Source organism: Rattus norvegicus, chromosome 10, assembly GCF_036323735.1.
Source record: "Rattus norvegicus strain BN/NHsdMcwi chromosome 10, GRCr8, whole genome shotgun sequence".
NCBI classification, from domain to species: Eukaryota; Metazoa; Chordata; class Mammalia; order Rodentia; family Muridae; genus Rattus; species Rattus norvegicus.
In genome coordinates, this window is record NC_086028.1 from 69,557,708 (window position 1) to 69,574,739 (window position 17,032).

Sequence of the window (17,032 nt, forward strand, 5' to 3'; positions counted from 1 at the left end):
GAATTAAAATAGTACTTTGTGCTGGTAGAATGCTGCTGCTAGGATGCATAGGAAAGAGATAAATGGAAGAAAATGAGACTTTCTTTTTTTAAATTCATTTTTATTTTATATTCATCTGTGTTTTGCCTGAATATGTGTGTGTGTGTGTGTGTGTGTGTGTGTGTTCTCAGAAGCCTTTGAACTGAGAGTTACAGACAGTTGTGAACTGCTATGTAGGTGCTGGGAATTGAACCATGATCCTCAGGAAGAGCAGTCAGTGCTTTTAACCATCGAGCCATCACTCTAGCCCCAAGACTTCCAAGGACTAAAAGATTAAAAAAAAAAAAAAGAGGAATTATAAATCTGACACCAGGGGGGCTAGGGATGTAGCTCAGTGGTAGAGTGCTTACCTAGGAAGCGCAAGGCCCTGGGTTCGGTCCCCAGCTCTGAAAAAAAGAACCAAAAAAAAAAAAAAATAAATAAATCTGACACCAGGACTGGGGAGATGGCTCAGTGGTTAAGAGCATTGAGTGCTCTTCCAGAGGTCCTGAGTTCAAATTCCAGTAACTACATGGTGGCTCACAACCATCTGTAATAGGATCTGATGGCCTCTTCAGGTGTGCCTGAAGACAGGTACAGGGTACCTACATATAATAAATAAATAAATCTTAAAAGAAAATAAATCTGACAGCAGAGGAAAGGTATAAGAACAATTGTGGCAAATGCTAGAAGCCATGTCAGACTGTGAATATTAGGGGTCACTCAAAAATGGTACTTTTATTTTATTTTACTCAAGGTCTCACTATGTAGCTCTGGCTTACCTCAAACCCTTTCTGCAGATTAGCTTGCCTTCAAATTTGTGACCCAGCTACTGCCTCCGGAGTGCTGGGATTACCAGTTTTTGCAACCATACTCAGCTAATATCTGGGAATTTTACCTATGAGGCTGCATTTCCATTAAGGCACTTTCTTTCCTTTCCCTCCCTTTTGTGGAACTGGGATTAAACCCAGGGCCTCCTGCATGCTAGGCAGATGCTTTACTGCTGAGCTCTACCAGCTCCAGGACTACATGGTACTAGCTCTTTCCTTCTTTAATTCAACCCAAGCCTGACATAAGATTGTTGTCTTAATTGGAGGCATTGTTGTTCAACAAGACACTCTAGCAACAGACAGGGGAACCATAATGCCAAATACTAAACTTGTGTTATCAAACTTAAGTGGGAACAACTACCAGGTTTCATTTTTTTCATTTTAAGATTTATTTATTTATTATATATAAGTTCACTGTAGCTGTCTTCAGACACACCAGAAGAGGGCATTGGATCCCATTACAGATGGTTGTGAGCCACCATGTGGTTTCTGGGATTTGAACTCAGGACCTCTGGAAGAGTAGTCACTGCTCTTAACCACTGAGCCATCTCTCCAGCCCAAGGTTTCCTTTTTAATGAGTCTATATTTTTCTTTTTAAAAATCATACATACATACATACATACATACACACATACATACATACATGTGTGTGTGTACATGTGTGTGTGTGTGTGTGTGTGTGTGTGTGCGCACATGGGTATGAACATGAAATGGCGCTGATGCAGAAGTCACATAACTTGTGGGAGGTTGTTCTAATTCTATTTTCCAACATGTAGGACCTGGGGATCAAAGTCAGGTCATCATGATTAGTGCCAAGTACTTTCACAGGTTGAGCCATCTTGCTGCATCAGGAATCTACACTTTAAACAAGCACTCAGTGTTCCTAGTACAGGCAGTCAGTGGAACATACCTTGAAAAATACTGCTCTAATCGCAAGCAGAAATGACTGCCAAATGGAACTATATGGAAAATACTAATATACTATTTAGATATATATGGGTTTATCTATTTTTGAGAATTTATTCTCTCATCTATGCCCTTTACAAATTTACATGGCGATCATCTAAGGAGTGAGATACAGGTGCTGTCTAAGAGTGCTAGTTTTAACTGGGCAATGATGACACATGCCTTTAATCCCAGCACTCAGGAGGCAGAGGCAGGAGGATCTCTGTGAGTTTGAGGTCATCCTGGTCTACAGAGCGAGTTTCAGGACAGCCAGCTCTACACAGAGAGACCCTGTATCAAAAACAAAACAAAAACAAAAACACAAAGCATAAAAAAGAGTGCTATTTTTGTCTTCCCACATAGATTGTTATCATTGTAGAAACAAGGATCTCTCAGACTTGTTCAACATAGGGAAAGAGATCAACAAAGGCAGCTGGGATGCTTAGGATCACTCTGTACCTCTCTCAATACAGCTTCATTCTTAATGGTTTTGTTTTGGAGTCTAGCTAGCCTCAAAGTTGCTGTATAGCCAAGGATTGTCTGGAGTCCTCCTGCTTCAGTTTCCGGTGTGCTTAGATTACAGGCATGCACTGTGCTGTTTCCTTTTCTTAAAATAAACTTTCATTTATTCATGCTGAATTTATTCCCATGTCATAAGTTTTTGTCTCTTCAGTTTCTTCTGGGGAATAATTTGTTCCTTCTCAGTGAGGCTCATTGCTGTGTGGCAGGGGAGTCACGTGTGGGGTGGCTGTGTAAAGTTGTTGCTTCATTGTAGACTCTTGGTTCAGCTGGGTATGTTCAGAGTCTAGAGTCCCTACATCTAAACCCTTATGTTCATACATCTCTGCATTTTAAAGCATGTGCAGCAAAAAGTCAACATTTTTTTTTTGAGCTACACTCTTTGTCCTGTCCCGCTGTTCAGTCTGGATGACCTACAGACTCTACCATTATTCAGCTAGAAGGGCACATATTGTTTCTTTTTTTTTTTTTCTTTTTCTTTTTTTTCCGGAGCTGGGGACCGAACCCAGGGCCTTTCGCTTACTAGGCAAGCGCTCTACCACTGAGCTAAGTCCCCCAACCCCACATATTGTTTCTTTAAAGTGACATGTTTCAGGTATTTGGTGGCTTTTGGAATATGTATATCCTTGATGGCCTGGACACTTTCACCTTCTTAAAGTGAACACAGTGATTTGAAACTCTTGATTTGCATGTTTTTGTAGGGTTTTTCTGGGTCAAGAGAGTAGTGAACCATTTTCACAGGTCACTTGAGGCCATTTACAGAAAGAGCTGGCATTTTCTTTACACAATCTCCTTTTAAAAATAATTTTTATGTGTGTGAGTATTTTCCTTGCATGTTGTTATGCACCGCATATATGCCTGGTACCTGAAGAGGCCAGATGAGGGTGTCAGAACTGGATATGTTCAGTGTCTAGAGGACCTAGTGTGGAATTAGACTGTGTGAGCCTCCACCCACGTGTGTACTGGGACTTGAACCGGGTCTTTTGGAAGAGTGGTCAGTGCTGCTGAGTCATCTCCATGTCTCTTGGGTAGGGACATGACTTTTTTTTTTTTTTTAAACAACCCAAAAACCTGGAGGCCTTGTATTCTTTTAGGGCTGTTAAAACCAAATACCACATTACAGAAACAATATAAAATTCTTCACATTTTTTGGAGACTAGGAGTCCATAATCAAAATGTCAACTGTTAATTTCCTTCTGAAAAATTTCTTCTAGGTTCATCAATCACTGTCTTCTCTGTCTTCAAAGAATTGTCTGTCCATCTGTATCATAACAACCATCTGTTTAATCGCAACAGTCACATTTTACTCCAGTCTACCCTAAATGATCATGTTTTAATTTAATAAGATCTTTAAAGACTCTATCTCTACCCACCACATATCTTAAGGTACTGTAGAGTAGGACTTCAGCATTGGATTTTGGGGATATAATTCAGTCCAGAAAGGACCTCTAGTTGCAGCATCTAGAATGCGTACTCACCCCTCTTCTCTTCCACCTGTTAGTCTTGTATAGTATGTTTTCTCCACCCTTTGGCTTTCTTCCTCCACCTCTTACAGACATACAGCTTGTGTGGCAAGGACTCATGGAGACCAGCTCTACAAAGCCTACAGGAGGATGGGCAGGTCTTGGCCTGTCCCAAACAGCACAACACTCAGAAATGGTTCCAGTTCTAGGAGTTACTGTGTTACAGACACAGCCCTTTACTGGTTCTCCACTCAGGTATCTTAGCATTCGATAGCAGATTCTTTGCAAGTGGTCTTGGGCTATCCTAACTCCTTCTTAGTGTTCCTTTCTGTAGCTTTTTGTTGTTTTGTGTCTTTCTTCAATCTTCTAGGCCAGGCTAGGTACAAACTTGAAGACCTGATTCTCCTGCCTCTGCCATGTAAGTGTTCTCTTATAGCTTATAGTTTGTTTTTATTTTGACAAGTTTTTGTGCATGTGTATGTAGGTAAACATTTTCTTTCTTTCTTTTCTTAAAGATTTATTTATTTGTTTTATTTATTTGTTTTTATGTAAGTACACTGTCATCATCTTAAGACATACCAGAAGAGGGCATCAGATTCCATTACACACGGTTGTGAGCCACTATGTGTTTGCTGGGATTTGAACTCAGTACCTCTGGAAGAGCAGTCAGTGCTCTTAACCACTGAGCCATCTCTCCAGAGGCTCATTTTCATACCCCAGTGTACATGTGAACTTTGCTCAGTTTTCTCCTTCTACTGTGTGGGCTGGGATAGGTCCTCAGGCTTGGTGGCAAACTCCTTTACCTGCTGAGCCAACTCACTGGCTCTCTTGAGAGCAGGACTATTTGAATACCTCACTTGAGGGTGGATCCCAGGGATTTGTACATGTTAGGCAAATGGTTATACCCCACAGTCCTTAAGTTTTTGAGGGTAAGCCCATTACTGTGGTATTCCTAAAGTTGACAAACAGCAACACCATTAAGAATCCTAGGGAGAGGGGCTGGGGATTTAGCTCAGTGGTAGAGCGCTTACCTAGGAAGCGCAAGGCCCTGGGTTCGGTCCCCAGCTCCGAAAAAAGAACCAAAAAAAAAAAAAAAAAAAAAAAGAAGAATCCTAGGGAGAGAGATTACCATTTAAAAGTTAAAAGAGGTGGGTTGGGGATTTAGCTCAGTGGTAGAGCGCTTGCCTAGCAAACGCAAGGCCCTGGGTTCGGTCCCCAGCTCCGAAAAATAGAAAAAAGAAAAAAAAAAGTTAAAAGAGGCAACTTCAAGATCTTTAATTCTCTTTACTTGGTCACTTCTTCATGCCAGCTTCAGAGATCACTACTGTGGAGAGGCAAAGCTTCCCAGATTATTCTTAGTCAGTAAGTCGAACGTCTTGTTAAACCAGAAAGTCTTGCTCAATTATCTTTTTTTCAAAAGCTTTGAATTTCCTTTGTTCAGCTGACATTTATCCCAATGACACAGTTACTGTTAAAATATAGGTCACTGTTTTGTACAAATCTGTGAATTCTCCAATTTGTTTCTAATCCTTATTACTTCAAAAGTGAGTGGGTAAATTCTTGGAGAAGCTGCCACCTAATGGCAATAAGGGACACCACTGCTCCTGTTGACCAATCTTAATATCTTCCTGTTGTAGCTTCCATCTAAGAATTTGTTTCCTGGGGTGTGGTTTTCCACCCTTTTCACTTTTTGCCCTCTGGCACTGAACTAATCTCTGGCCACAGTGTTCTCTTCTGTACCTTTCCTGGTCTTCATCACAGGTTTGTGTAGGATTGGGAAAAGAACTCTGGGTGATCTTTGGAATTCTTGCAATAGGTTAGAACTCACCCCATTCTTGTCTAAAGGATTTCCTCTCAGTGTCACAGCATCATATGCCCACCGGTTGTGTTGTTTTTCAAAATCTTCCAATCACCACTAATCTTCAATACACACTGCCATGAAAGTCTTGCTGTGAAGTGATACTAGAGAAATATGTTGGCTTCACCTCCAAAGGTTTGGAGCAACCCCAGCAAAGGATGTAAAGCAATCTAAGAAGTCAGGATTCCTGGCACTTACTGTTGAGGGCAGGCATGAGACTGCTGCTGCTTTTCTACCGTCTTACCCACTAAACTTTCTTTACTAACACTTCTCTTCAGAAATACTCCATCAGCTCGTTTTGAGCTAAGCAAAGGGGTTGGTGATGGATTTAGTTGCATTGACTAGCCTGCACTGATCTGAAGGCAGTGGACAGGCATGGCATGGACCTTATTAGACCTTATAAGGATTAGCAATGCTACGGTTCATCCAGGGCCAGCACATCACTGACTGCACCTCTTGGCTCCCCTGGGTTCCCTTCCCGCGCTACTCGCCAGCAGGTCCTTGCCGGGAGTTTCGAGCGGAACCATGGCTTCCACTCCGCTCTCCGCCGGGAGGTGGAGCCGTTGGGCTGGCCCCAAACCCGCCCAGGCAGAAGGGGCACCCACCACGTCCCAGACCCGCCCGCCCTCGCACCGCTCGGCCCCGAATGGCAGAACAGAGCTCGGACCATCGGCATCGCCTCACGTCGCCCCGCCCCGCGCCGCGCGCCCATTGGCTGACGCCCGCCCGAGCCCGCGCCTCGCCCCCACCCCCTGGCGCTCAGACCGCGCGGCTGCCCGGAGTGGGGTCGGAGGTGAACGGCCTGGAGTAACCCCGGACGCGCGCGGACCTAATGGGGCTGGGCGGCTGAGGTGGGCGGCCGGGCGGGGGCGGGACGTGGGCGGGGCACTCCGCCTAAGCCCCGCCCTCCTCGGCCCCGGTGCCGGGCCGGCCTGCCGAGCGCCTGTCAGCCATCGCCGAGCCGCCGGCGTCGCCTCCCGCCCAGCACACCTCGGCGCAGGGGCTCAGCGACCGTCGGTCCCTGCGTGCCGCCAGCCTGAGGTGAGGCGAGGGCCGTAGCGCAATCCGGACCGGCCCGGGCCGCGGAGCGGCAGCCGGCAGGGGGCGGCCTCCCAGCCTCCGCCGGCACGCGGTGGGGCTCCATCCTATGCAGACCCCGGGCCGGGCAGCCGAGTCCTCTCCGCGGCCTCTAAGTCCCCTCGCCCGAGCTTCGCGTGGAGGGCTCGGGTTCTGTCGGCTCGCGGGCCGAGACCCCGGAACCTGGGATGAGTACCGCCCAGGGCCCTTAGGGAGGAACCAGTGTGTCTGCCCGGTGCTTGCTGCTTACTTGCGGGTCTGATTCTTTGCGTCGGATCCTGGGCTCCGAGAGGGAGAAGACCACGTGGGAGGCGGGTGTTGAGGGTTGGGTCTGGTTGCACGGAAAGTCTTGTTCCTCTCTTGCGGAGAGAGGTGTAGGGCACAGAGGCGCGGGCTGCTGTGGCACTCACTGTGCCTTTGTATCGCGGGGAGAGCCTGGGCCAGGCGGGCTGTCCCTTTGCCAGTTCCTGCTAGCAGGATTTGAGGGTTTCTATGAGGGACGTAAGTAGTAAAAGCATGCTCACCACCAGTTCTTAACTCTCCGTTTGGCGTTCACCTTGCTAATTTAGGGCAACTATTGGAAGTAAGAAGTAAGAAGGTGAGAGGAAGCTAAAGATTTCAGAGGAAAATGTGAGTGGAGATTCTGTCAACATCTGGGCCGATATATATATAGCTTGGATTTGGGTATCCCGCAAGTGAACCTTTCCAATAAGCTTTAAAAATTAGGGGCTTCATGTAGGCCTTGTGGGTTTTTATAGAAGTACTCAAGAGTATAACTGATCAGAGGAAATAATTTTAGATGGCTTTGTTAGGAGATTTAAGACAAATCAAAAGGCTCTAGGATTTCCTGATTCCGTGTCTACATAAACAGTGTTTCAATAACTTCCCAATGTGCAGAGTAAATCTAATAACCTGACCTTCACTCTCAGAAGTTGTTCTCTCTTGACTTTTCTGTTTCATTTTTCCCTCTAATTCTACAGTTCAGGCTGGGAAGTATGCTTTCCTTGGTTACATAGTTTCCTCTCTTTTAGCGATAGGAAAACCCAAATTTGTCTATTGCTTCGTGAATGGGGATGCCCTTGACATCTGTCTTGGGAATTTTTTGTGTTCACTGGAAAAACACTTGTTGGGAAAGCTTTGATGTCTAACAGAGTAGGATGGTTTTTTTGTTTGTTTGTTTTAAGCAGTGTAGGTAGTAGGTGCTTACTTGCTGCAAAGTAGCACGTTTCTTTCCACTTGTTTGGCTTCAGTTTATTTCTAAATACTTAACAGGAGTATTGATGTGATTCCAGTGATAATTAGCAAAACCTGTGGGTTTGAAAGATGTCAACAGTAAAATTCTAATTTCTGAAACTGCCTTCGCTTGCTTATTAGTGTTGTAGAGGTTTTGCTTGTGATTTGCCAGAGAATAGAAACATATCAAAGGAAAGACTAAGTCGTTTTCAAAGTGGAAGGGGAAGTTGGGAAATAATAAATTTATACATCAGACCATGACTAGGTAATATCAAAGAACTGCCATTGTGAAAGCTAGCCTTGGAGAACTCTAAAGTGCTGTGACCAAGTTCAGGTGTAGAGCACTTCTCAGCTAGTAAGTAGGAAAATTTTACCTGTCACACAGACTGGTTTAACTGGTCTGAAGCTAGTGTTTTATTTTTATTTGGAGGGTCTTCATATGCTTAGCCTTGGACTTGGAATTCTCCTGTCTCACTGTCTCAAGGATTGTAGGCTTGTGTTGACATACTCTGCTCTGTGTTTTCTCCCGGCTCCCCTTTCCTCCTGAGATATGGTTGCTCCGGGTAGTATATAGCTGTCTTGGAACTTTCTTTGTAGATCAGACTGGCCTTGAACTCAGATCTGCCTGCCTCTGCCTTCTAAGTGTTATGATTGAGGGTGCTGGTCTACTGCACCCAGCTTTTCCATTACTCTTTTCCTTTTTTGTTTTACATTTATTTGGTGTGTGTGTGTGTGTGTGTGTGTGTGTGTGTGTGTGTGTGTGTGTGTGGTCATGCAGGTGCTCAGTTGCATGTGTGGCGGTCTGAGGACAACCTTTTGGAGTGGGTCTTCAGGTTTGAACTCAGGTTGTCAGGTTCCATAAGCGCTTTTACCCACAGAGCTATCTTTCTTACCCCTTTTAAAAAAAGTAACCAAAAAACTTTTATCTATTTATTTTTTGTGGGGAATGTAAGTATGCCTGCCATGTGAGGTCAGAAGACAGTCTGAAATCTGTTTTCTCTTATGTCGTATGAGCCTTGGGGATTGAACACCAATCATCAGCTCAACAACAGTCCCCTTTACCAGCTGAGCTACCTTCTGGGATTACAGTTGTGCGCCACCATACTTGTTTTGTTTTTCACGTTGTGTGTGTGTGTGTGTGTGTGTGTGTGTGTGTGTGTGCGCGCGCACTCTTGTGCAAGCTTACATGAGGTCAGAAGACAATTTATGAGAATTGGTTCTCTCCTACCATATGGGTTCCTGGCAAGTGCCTTTATCTGCTGAGCTGTCTTCTTGGCCTTCAAATCTTTTTTATGCAGTGTGAGGGATTGAACCCAGGGCTTTGCGGATGCTAAGCAGGCATATCACCAATTTAGCATGCTCCCCGTACCTTTCTTTAAAATAGGCATATCCTCATACAGCCCCCAGGCCACTTGATTCCCAGGGTTTCTGTGAGTAGGACCCAAGATATTTGTAGATGATGTCATTTTCGAATGTCAGAAAAAGTTAAGTAGCTCCGTTTTTTGTTTTTGTTTTGTTTTGTTTTCAGTTTTAAGATAGCTAATACCTTAATTATTGAATGAGGAACCAACAATTAAAATTGTGCAATAATACACTTAAATTTAATGGTTTTACTTGGGAAAGGCTAGGCTACTCTTTGAAACAATTCAGAAAAAAAGTTATTTCATTGTTCTCTTAACTTTTTTTTTTTTAAAGATTTATTTTATTTATTATATATAAGTATGCTGTAGCTGTCTTCAGACACACCAGAGGAGGGCATCAGATCCCATTACAGATGGTTGTGAGCCACCATGTGGTTGCTGGGATTTGAACTCAGGACCTCTGGAAGAGCAGTCAGAGCTCTTAACCACTGAGCCATCTCTCCAGCCCCTGTTCTCTTAACTTTTATGTTTTGTTTGTTTTGTTGTGTGACAGGGTTCTCCATGTAGCTGTCCTAGAACTCTCTCTCTGTAGACCAAGCTGGCCCCAAATTCAGAGGTCTGCCTGCCTCTGTCTCCTGAGTGCTGGGACTAAAGGTGTGTGCTACCATCACCTGGCATTCTCTAACTTTTTCTTTTTTAAGATTTATTTATTTGTTATATATAAGTACACCGTAGCTGTCTTCAGACACACCAGAAGAGGCCATCAGATCGCATTACAGATGGTTGTGAGCCACCATGTGGTTGCTGGGACTTGAACTCAGGACCTTTGGAAGAGCAGTCAGTGCTCTTAACCACTGAGCCATCTCTAGCCCATCTCTAACTTTTTAAAAACATTTATATGTGTGGGTGTAGGAGGAAGTAGAGCGAGGTTGGAAGATAATTCTAGGGAGTCAGTTCTCTCATTGGACTCGAGTTTCCATGCTTGAACTTGAAGTCTCTTTACTAGTTGAGCCATCTCATCACCGCATGTTCTTAAAGGTTAATAACGGTAGAAGCCAGCATCAAGCATATTTCCATACATTTAAATACATTTAAATGGAAATACATTTAAATCAATAGGCTTATGAATAAACACTGAAGCCTTATTGGCTGAAAAGTAAATCGTAATCAGTGTTGAGGGGGCTACCATTTGAAAGTAGTCCTCATTAATCCATCCACTTTTTAAACAGGTTCCTAGTTAAGTAGTTTGTATCTGTCTTTGTGGTAATTCTCAGCTTTACTTGAGTGCAGTGGTTTATCTGACATTATATAGACAGAACCCTTGACAGTAGTGTTACAAGGGTGCTGCATTTCCTTGGAAGAGTGCATCTGATCTGGCATAAGCTCTTACAGGTTTAGCTGTTTAATCTCTGCCAAGTGTATTCTAACGATTGAATTCTCTTGCCATTACCCTGTCTGGTTTTAGGATGGTTAAGGAGACAGGTAAAGGGGTTGGGGATTTAGCTCAGTGGTAGAGCGCTTGCCTAGCAAGCGCAAGGCCCTGGGTTCAGTCCCCAGCTCTGAAAAAAAAGAAAGGAAAAAAAAAGGAGACAGGTAAAAAGTTTCACAACAAGGGATTTTTGTTGGGTGCGGTAGCCCTTGCCTGTAATCTCAAAACTCAGGAGGCAGAAACAGGAGGGCTTCCGTGAGCCAAGGGCTGCATTCGAAGAATCCTATCTTTAAAAAAAGGTAGAGAACGAAACCAAAAAGGGATGTTACTCACGCTACCCAAAGGTCGATGTCCTCAACTGATGCCATTTTACATTCCTATTTTCCAGTGTTGTTAATTGAGACTTAGGTTCATTCCATCCCTTCAGCAATCCTTCCTTACCTGAGGAACTGCAAAAGTAGTTACTATTTTATAACACTGGGGGTTGAAGTCACATGAGCTTACATATGACTTATGAAGAAGTCATCTTAAATCAGCCTGTATAAATAATTTTCTTTAACATGATAACGTTTGAAATTTTTTTTAAAAAGATTTATTTATTCATTTATTATATATAAGTACACTGTAGCTGTCTTCAGACACACCAGAAGAGGGCATCGGGTCTCCTTACAGATGGTTGTGAGCCACCATGTGGTTGCTGGGAATTGAACTCAGGACCTCTGGAAGAGCAGTCGGGTGCTCTTAACCGCTGAGCCATCTCTCCAGCCCCACGTTTGAAATTTTTGAATGAACTTGTTAAGTTTGAAAAATAGACCTAGGGGCTGGGGATTTAGCTCAGTGGTAGAGCGCTTGCCTAGGAAGCGCAAGGCCCTGGGTTCAGTCCCCAGCTCTGAAAAAAAGAACCAAAAAAAAAAAAAAAAAAAAAGAAAAAAAGAAAAAGAAAAATAGACTTAGATTTGAGGAAGTTTTTCCTTAAGATCTCATTTATGAATTGTGGCCAATCCCTATGACAGAAACTCAAAAGTGAAGCTTTTCAATCTGTCTTTAGTCATTCAAATGTAGTCATTGCTTACATGTATGTGTGCATGCATATACACATATCTGGGGATAGTAAGGCTGATAGAAGCTTGATTAATTAGTTTTTAATCTTATTAGAGGTAATATCAGGTTAGTTTATGATGATGGATACCTGGATTGTTTGTATTTTTTCTTTAGTATTTATTGGTATTCCTGGGTTTGGCAGACAAGTTGTTTAATTTCTTTATTCCATTTCACATAAGTTAATCGTTTATGGTGCACATCTTTAATCCCCCCAGCCAGGAGGCAGAGGCTGGTGGATCTCTTGAGTTTGACTTGAGTTCCAGGGCAGCCAAGGGTACACAAAGAAACCCTTCTCTTAACCTCTCCGCCAAAAGTATCTAAGGAAGTTTCTGGTCTAGTTTTCCACTTAATATGATTTTTTTTTCTCCATTCAGGGTTTCCTGTGTGGCCCTGGCTGTCTTGGAACTCTGTAGATCAGCCTGGTCTCAAACTCCTCCTGCCTCTGTCTTCTCAGTTCAGTGAGCACCACCACTGCTTGGCAGGGATGTGTTTTCATTGTTTTTTTTTCATTTAAAACTGAAATAGGTATTTCACCATCTGATCTAATGTTTCATAGGCAACTAAGTTTTAGGAGTTATTTGGTTTTAGTTTTGGCCTCATGTTGTCTCTACCACTGAGTTATGTTCTCAGTAGGAACCTCTTCCTCTTCTTCCTCCTGCTCCTCCTCCTCCAATATTTATTTATTATGTATACAACATACAGCTTTCTGCCAGTATCTATGCCTGCAGGCCAGAAGAGGGCATCGGATCTCAATACAGATGGTTGTGGGCCACCGTGTCGTTTCTGGGATTTGAACTCAGAACCTCTAGAAGAGCAGACAGTACTCTTAACCTCTGAGCCATCTCTCCAGCCCCCTAGGCAGTTCTTAATCTTCACTTTATAACTTCCTATGTAATTTTAGGGAGAGGTTTAACTCCAAAGAATTAGGAAAGTTGCCTTAACCTATAAATATTTTTCTTGCTCTAGCTCTCCAATGATATTGTGCCTTATAGATCTAGAAGACATGGGAACAACCATAAAAGTCAATGTATTTTAAAAATATTTACTGGGGGCTGGAGAGATGGCTCAGCGGTTAAGAGCGCCCGACTGCTCTTCCAGAGGTCATGAGTTCAATTCCCAGCAACCACATGGTGGCTCACAACCATCTGTAAAGAGATCTGATGCCCTCTTCTGGTATATCTGAAGACAGCTACAGTGTACTTATATATAATAAATAAATAAATCTTAAAAAAAAAATATTTACTTATCTATGCATGTGTGGAGGCCAGAAGAGGGTGTCTGGTGTTTACTATCCGTTTTTGCTTATACCTTAGGAGGGTCTGTCTATCCCTGACCCTGAGGCCCAGGTGGCCTAGTCTGGAAGCAAGCCTGGGGCTTATCCAGGCAACAGGTCATCCTTGTCCAGTAATCCTTAGAGCTGTGGTTGTAGATGTTTTCAGAGACTCTCAGCTAGTTACATGGGTGTTGGGATCTTAATTTTGGTTTCTATGATTGTGGAACAAGTACTCTTAACCAGTGATCTGTCTTTCTTCCCCCAGCTAGCTGCCTGCCTGCCTGCCTGCCTGTCTGTCTGTCTGTCTGTGTGTCTTTGTTTATTTGTTGTTACTGTTATTTGAGATAGGATCTTACATAGCACAGACTGGCCTCAAACACATACCTAGCTAAGCAACATTTTTTTGTTTGTTTTTTGAGGAAAGGTTTCTCTGTGGAGTCTTGGCTATCTTGGAACTTTGTAAACCAGGCTGGCCTCTGCCTCCCAAATGCTGGGATTAAAGGTGCACCCTAGCAGTGTTTTTTTAAGGAAGTCTTCCAGTCCTTGAGACTCTGAGATAATTGGGATACCCAGATTGTCAGAACACTCTCTAGATGCTGTCCTTTGAAATATTTCAGGGCTTTTTAAATTCAAAAGTGGAAATGCATTAGGTTTTCAAAGGATACTATTTGAAATAAATACTTAGTCCATGTCTCCTAGTTTTTTAACCTTATAACAACCCATCAAAGCCTGGTATTTACACAGCATTATGTGATACTGGGTGGTGTAACTCTAAAGAGAGAATAATTTTTCTCATCTTCATCCACAAGATGACTTAAGAGTCAGTTACATAGTAAGACATACAGTGCTAATATGTGAATAATATTTTAGTTATCTAAATGCTCACCAATAGTAAGCATTGCCTATTGACATCTTATAATAGACCACAGTCTTATTTTCATCAGGAAGTTTATATTATGAATGTGTAAATTCTGTACAGGATTCAGTCTATCCTGTACAATTATTTATTTGGAGGTAATAACGGTCTTTATTTCTGTTGTTAGCTTTCTGTGAGTTTACCATGCATTAACTCTTCACAAGTTTTCTCACTCTTTCAGAACACCGATATGAGCTCAGACTCTTGGCTAACTCCAGCCTAAATCGCTTGCCCCTTGGATCTGGCACTTAATGGTCATCCTGGGCTCCCTCTTCACTACCACCCTAGGGAGTCTCTTTCCCGTCTTTTCTGCTGCAGGAGAATTCATGCTGCACATCTTCCACACTCTTGGTATTTTCCCTTGGTATTTTGGGGAATATTCTTTAGTGGCATCTTGAGAGAGAATACATGGGAAGAAAATAGTTTTTAACATTTTATTTAAAAATTTTCAGCCTACAACGAATAATGCAATAAGTATCAATGTTCCCTTGGTCTAGATTCATCGATTTTTAATGTTTTGTCCCATTTGCTCTGTTGCTCTCTGTTGTGTGTATATTACTTGTCGTGAGTCATTTCAGACTAAGCCAAAGAACCCGTACACACTTCTGCTTATTTCTTCTAATAATTAGGACATTTTCTGGTTCAATCACTTACTGTGTCCCCTTCCCCCATTTGACATATAGAAATATGTGATTTATATTTCCATTTAAGATTTCTTACTCATCTCAGTAATACCTTTTTCTTTTTCTTTTTTTCCTTTTTGGAGACAGGGGGCTGTCCTGAAAATTACTGTGTAGACCAAGTTAGCCTCAGCCTCACAGGAATTCATGCCCGCTGGGATTGAAAGTGTTCAGCACCAGGTCTGGGCTTTTGTAAAAACGTGAGATAGTGTCTAACTGTACTCGGAACTCACTGTAATTCAGGGAAGGCCTTACACTTTATATTGTCTTGCCTCAGCTTCATGAGTAGCTAAGATCAAAAGCCTGCCACAGATGGCCTACCAGCACTCTGATTCTTGCTTATTTGTATGAAGACACTTTTTCTCCTCTCTGGAAATTTATCGAATTTTCTCTTGTGTTCTTTTTGTGATAGGTATTATATGAACTTGCTCTCTCTCTCTCTCTCTCTCTCTCTCTCTCTCTCTCCCCCTCTCCCTCTCCCTCTCTCTCTCTCTCCATCTCTCTCTCTCTTCCTCTCTCTCCCTCTCTCTTTCTTTCCCTCCCTCCCTCCCTTCCTCCTTCCTTCCCTCCCTTCCTCCTTCCTTCCCTCCCTCACCTCTATCTGGGGATTCAACACTCAGGGCTTCACGGGTACTCAGCAAGGGCTCCACCATGGAACTACACATACAGCTTATTAGTGGACCTTCTTAATCTAAAAGTCTCTCACACTGGGAAGTTTTTAATTGAAATATAAATATATATATATATATATATATATATATATATATCCCCCTTGATTTTGTTCTTTTGGGAGCTGTTTTCCATAATTGGCCTTTTTAGTAGGCTCTTTAACTTTCCTTATTTCTTATTGTTTATCTCCTTTTTCTGATTCATGAATACATTACATAGTTGTAGCTTTTATCTTTTTGTGATAAGCTTTTTTATTGCTGAGATTATATTTTTAATTTTAAATTTTAAAAATATTCGTATATTTTGTTGGGGAGTGGTGTGATCCACAGTCATGTTTTTACATATTTTTATTTAAAAAATTTGCTTACTACCTATTCATTTCCTATTTTTAAGTATTAAGAATTATTTCTGGGCCAGTGAGATGGTGGCCAAGCCTGGGGGCTTGAGTTTCAACCTGAGGACCAAGTAGTGGAAGGAAGAACTGTCTCCCTCAGGTTGTCCTTTAACACACACACACACACACACACACACACACACACACGTATGTGACCACAAACAAGTGAACAAACTGTAACAAATAATATTCATTTTTTAATGTAAACTTAAATATGAGATTACTTATTTGAGTTCACAAAATTGAGATCAGCCTGAGATTAACAATGAGATAAAGTAGTTAAAAAAAAAGGAACCATTTCTAGTTTTTTGTTTTTTTTGTATTTGTTTTGCTGAGACAGAGTTTTTTTGTGTAGTCAAGGCTAGCCCTGAACTTGGTTGTGAGCCTCCTGGGCTCCACATCCTGTATATTTCTTATTTTTGAATATTTCTTTAAGAAGCTTGCCATTTGTGTTTTGCATGTGTAGTATTTTCTCTTAGATGTCTTGGGCTAACAACAATAGCTCTTTAGAGTTTGACTTTCTTAGGTAGTAATTTTAGACTTAAAGAAAACTTGAGTGGGAATATTCTACAGAGCGCTCTGCACACTCTTGACTAAGCTTCACTCAGTACAAACATTTCGTGTGGTCACAGTCCCTTTATCAAACCCAGGAAGTTAACACTGGAGAGTGGGTGTACTTACTGACAGGACATTTGCCCAGCCTTTGGGGCACTGGGTTGTTTAGTCCCAACACACACACAAGAGAAGCAGTGGAAATTCTTTTCGTAGAGTATTGCTTGCTGCAGACATTTTTCAGATTTTACCCCTCCTACCACATAGAGTTTTCCTGTCGGCTAGCTAAGCCATGATACTGCATTGCGTTTGGTGGTTATGTACTCTCTTTACGAAGGTTTTTAGCCTTTCCCAATGACTTTCAAGTTTGAAGCCTGATCAGCATTTATATTATAGACCCTCAATTCAAACTAGTGTAGTGTTTTCTCATGGATTGACTAAGGTTTTGGGACTGGAGGAAGTAACAGAGATGGAATTGAGTCCTATCTTTTTTTTTTTTTTTTTTTTTTGAGTCCTATCTTTTTATTTTATTGCCATAGTTATATTTTGCTTTTTTATAATCTTTGGTTATATGTTTTTTTGATTTTACAAGTAGTTATTTGTTCTCGATTCTTTTATTTGGATACGTTTTCAGACATCTGGTAGTACTTAACTGCCTGCTTATATTTTAGAAGGTGGATGGAAGAGGTGATGGGAGCTTGTGATAATTTGAGT

The 17,032-nt window shown here is 42.2% G+C and overlaps 1 protein-coding gene across 7 annotated transcripts in view; it reads left to right on the forward strand.

The window, feature by feature from the left end:
• Positions 1–17,032, forward strand: part of Acaca (acetyl-CoA carboxylase alpha) — a 262,262-nt gene that overhangs the window by 46,081 nt on the left and 199,149 nt on the right. For 2 of the 7 annotated variants that reach the window (XM_039086754.2, XM_039086757.2), the window contains exon 1: positions 6,431–6,674. The exons of 3 other annotated variants lie outside the window; for them this stretch is intronic. The gene's annotated coding sequence lies outside the window, so the exon portion shown is untranslated. Of the gene's footprint in view, positions 1–6,429; positions 6,675–7,279; positions 7,341–17,032 lie in introns of those variants that run through there. 2 more of the 7 variants (XM_039086755.2, XM_063269785.1) reach the window with 2 other exon arrangements.